Here is a 4,468-nt window from a genome sequence, read left to right on the forward strand (position 1 = left end):
AAGCTGATGATTCCCTCTGTGTTGGATGTGTTTCTTGGTTGCATTTCTTATGGGCTGGTTTGTTGAAAGATGCCTATGTTACCAGTATCTGTTCTCCAAGGGCAAGCAAGCAAAGTTGTGGGCGGATAGCATAAGGGCAATTGGAGTTGATAGGATAGCTGAGCTTGCTCCCATTTCCCAGATGGGTTTTGTTCAGTTTGGTCTTGTGCTTTAACCAACTGTCTCTTTTCTCATACTGGTTTGTTTCTGTGAGTTCTGCGACTTCTGTTTAAGCTTAATACCTACAAGACACCCTGGAAACACTAAAAAAAATACCTAGTTGTATTCCTCCATTAAGGACTTGTTTATTGCTGAATCATGTGGCAGATTAGTAGCTACAGAACTCTAGGAAGAGTGGTCTGCTGCTGGTGGGTTGTTGGGCATCTTATTTCTTTTTTTTTTTTTTTTTTTTTTGGATTTGTGTCAGTAGATGTTACTCAGTGAGCATGAACAAATAAATGACTACAAATGTCTAAATAGCAAGTTATGATCCAGATATACTTTTTAAAATCTGGACTTCAACTGAAGCCAAGAGTTGGATGGCATCGGCCAAGGAGGTTGTTTTTGTTTCAGCCAGAGGGATATATCCACCAGCATTGCATTTAGCCAGGGTATATCTTCCAAGATATATACGCTGTTATGCAGTCTAGCATTCTCTGCTTCCCCTGTATGTAACTATACTCATGCAAATGCAAACATAACTAACCAAGAAAGATCCAGGAGTATGTTTGATTGCATCATCTTGTAACTCAGATATAAACCAAGGAGAGAGCTTCTAGGGATGTTACACTGTAAAAACCGAGTTAAATCACGTGAACAGCTTGGATGGCGCCTGCGTGTAAGGGGAAATAGCAGGTGACAATGATATTTTTGTTTCAGATTCCTACTTTGTTCCTCCATGGATCTGGGAATGTTCTAAAGGTAAGTTATACTTTCCCAACAGAAGCTTTTTTAATGACTCATAGGAAACACCAAAGAGGCATGACCTGATAGAATTTTCTGACTCCTGTAGACCAGATTCCTGTTTCACTTTTCACATGGTACTTTGTGGCCCCATCTTGAATGAAGGATTAGGAGGAATATTTGTAATTCCACATTTGACAGAAAGACAAATTACACCACCTAGTGGAGTAAAAAACTTCCAATTTTCCTACATTTTTCTACCATTAAACTTGAGGCGTATAAACAAGGAGAGTAATTCCTCAAATTTTCTAGGATTTAACTTCTAGTTTTTGAAGGTAAGTAGTTTTTGAAGGAAGTACTGCTACTTCTTTGTAGCAGTACTGCCATGTAGCACTCTTTCTCTGTGTATTAAATGGTTGCTGGCTCCTAGAGGCCGTCACTTGATGGATCCTGAACCCTGCGGTAGGTGCAGGTCTCGGCCCACATCCAGGGAAGAACTGGAGCGTATGGAAGGGATCCTCAGAGTCCAGCTCAGGTAGCCAGCGGAACAGGGATGCAACGGAAACCAAAGATCTATCGCTAAGCTGGCTGGTGTCTCCCTCCAATTAGTTTCCATGCTTTAATTCTCTCCTGGAGTTAACTGTCTGAGCTTATGTCTACATTAACAGGTACTGCAGCCTAATAGGAGCGCCTTCTTTAGCAGGAGAGTTGGTGCGGAGGAGCTGATGTGACCGCTGCGCGTTTCGTTAGCAGTTGGAGGCCGTTAGATGTACCCTTGAAGCGCAGCTGCCAACGGCGGCGTATCTGAAAGAGCACGCTGCAACGTGAATAAAAGCACAGTAAGCGGGGATGGTCAGTGAACGCTGTTCAAAGGTGTTCTCTGGAGCCAAACTGAAGTGAAGGTGCCCCCAGAGGCCAACCTGAATTGCTTTCCATTTGGGCGCTCGGTAGTGTCTGCATGTGATCTCATCTTTTCTATTGTTTTTCACTTGCCAGCCTGAAGAAATTGAAATGACTGGAGGAGATGGGCAGTGAGAGAACATGCTGTTGGACTAATTGAAGTGATGAACTTAAGTTGTCTAAAGGCAGAAATAGGTAACTAACTACACGTAGTCCCTTGTGGCCCATTTCCTGCATGAACAAATGATGAGCACATAGCGTCTTCGAGGATAAGTATCTAGTTTAACACTGTCAAGTAAGATCCCTCTGTGGAAATGGCAATCTCGAGAAGGTGAGTTGTCACATCGGTCTAAAAATAAAACCTCTTGGAAGTCTCTCTCATGCCCAGCCAAGAGGAACTATGACAAAGTCAATCAAGAAAGGGACTGTAACTGTCTAAGCAAGATTAGTTGCTTTCCCTCCTTATTTTCCAAAAGCTGTAGGCTAGCTTTTATTTGCTTACCACTATAGCTTTCAACAGGAAAATACTGCTTTAGATGATTCACTTGTCATCTGTCAGCCCCAGCTTTCTTGTTCTGCTTGAGGAACATCCTACCTAGCAATTCTACTAGTTTTGTTATTTGCTGGTTTGCAAAGAAGCCTGGTGTAAAATTAATGTTGTTTTCATACTGGGTGTGAAATTCAACTGTAGAAATTCAAAGAAATCGCATAGAGAAAAAACCAAAAATGTTAAGCGTCGTATGTATGCTTAGTAAGTTTCTGATAGTTGTGGGAATGGCAAAGGCACTGTACTGAATGAGCATTGCCAGTGTGCTATTGAACACCGTACGCTGATTCAGGTGTCAGGAGAATGGTCACAAATAGGATGGAATACGCAGTAGGTGGATGACTGAAATCGTAACCAAGGAGTCACTTAAAACCAAAAATGTTGAAAGCAAAACCACTGGAAATGTGGCAAACCCCAGCCCCAAGCACTTAGTGAGGCTGTGGAAAGAGCACTGATGTACTTATAGATGTGGCCAAATTACAGCTTTTCAAGTGCAGTTTATGTTGCCTTCAGTGATAGAGATATATTGAAAGACTGTCTGGAAAATTCCTTCTGTTACCTGCATTTCTATTGAGCTGTGATCTGAATCTACCTGTCAAATGTATTTCAGCTAATTACTGAAATGTTCCTCCATCATATCTTCCAGCTTGCACTGGGTAAGAAAATTGGACACTTTGTTCTCGTACCCTATAAACTCTTTGTTGGATTTTAAACAGCCACTCAGACATCAGGAATAATTAAGCTGGAGAAGTTTCAGATGTGGTGCTGGGCAAGAAGAGTTTTTCCCATCCTGAAAATCGTCCTGAGATCTCAATATTTCCCACTGGAATAAAACCAAGACCTTGTTGAGTTTTTAGGCAGGGCGATATGCAAAGTGGGGATTTGCACCTGCGCCTGCCACCTTCCCCCTCAAGCACTTGCCGTGCATCTGTCATGGTGTTGGTTATGCTTTCTCCTTCTACCCTGCAACTGAACAACTTCCTAAATTAAAATTTTCATTGGAACTCTTACATTTATATAAAAAATTCTGATATTGACACAGCATTTTCCACTGAAAACTGTTAAGCGATTCTCAGGAACTTCTCCCACATGCTAGGAAGTTTGACACCTTGCCTGTCCAACGCAGTGCATGCCAATGGATACGCTGCAGCAACTTTTTTTGTCCTATATAATCTATGATATTTGACAGTTTGTGTGGGCCAGATGATCAGCTGGTAAAAACTGACTTTGGAGCACTGAAATTAGTGAAGCGATGAATTAATTAATAAAGTAACAAATAATCGTACTTGCGATTCAGGAATGGGTTTTCAAAAATACCTAAATAATATTTCTGTGTGACGTGATGCAGTCCCACCTGGCACTGAACGAGCAGTCTCAGGTAGCAGTAGCAGCGTAGCTGTATCAGCGGAGTGCTTTTCCTGGAGTAATTCCCCCTGTAGCCCGGCGTGATGTGATAACACAGCCATCCTGCTTCCCCTTCCAAGCTACCCTGGATGTTTGCCTGTATAGCGTTGATTTATGGCACGTAAATACATACCGACAGACTTAAGCGTACAAACCCAAATGATTTGGGCTCCCAGGTCTTCTGGTTTGATGTCTGTTGACTACAGATGGACAACCCTTACACAGTGTTTCTAGGGAGGTAGGGCACTCTGCATCTTGCAGATGTTGGATTTTACAAGACAATTTAGAAACGCCTGAGGCTGCTAAAGGATGGCAATTTCTCTAGGCTCTTGTGTAAGCATCCAACTTCCCAAAATCCACGGTGTTCAGTCTAGCAGGATCTTCCGTTAAGTGGGGGTGGTGATAAAAGCCTGTAGTTGTGTCACTCAAAATACATGCGGAAAGACTCTTCTTCCAGATGGGTAGGGTACCTTAAAACTCTTGCGTGCTGCTCTGGCTTTTTTATGCCTTATAAAATGGGAAGCATCCATTTTTAGACACTTTGAAAAGCCTTCCCTGGCCAACTTCTCGTTCCTATTTTGTTGGACGTTTCAGGCAGAACTTGTCCCATATATCAGAATGTTTTACACCTATGAAAACTGCCATCTGCCACAAAGCGTTTTTAAACCAGTCTAA

General features: G+C 42.3%; 1 long non-coding RNA gene across 1 annotated transcript; it reads left to right on the forward strand.

The window, feature by feature from the left end:
• Positions 1–925: 925 nt before the first annotated feature.
• On the forward strand, positions 926–3,674 carry LOC138689593 (uncharacterized). The gene is made up of 3 exons (XR_011328508.1): positions 926–960; positions 1,611–1,781; positions 1,939–3,674. It is a non-coding gene; the product is annotated as an uncharacterized lncRNA (long non-coding RNA).
• Positions 3,675–4,468: the final 794 nt, after the last annotated feature.

This window comes from Haliaeetus albicilla, chromosome 17 (genome assembly GCF_947461875.1).
Source record: "Haliaeetus albicilla chromosome 17, bHalAlb1.1, whole genome shotgun sequence".
Classification (NCBI taxonomy): Eukaryota; Metazoa; Chordata; class Aves; order Accipitriformes; family Accipitridae; genus Haliaeetus; species Haliaeetus albicilla.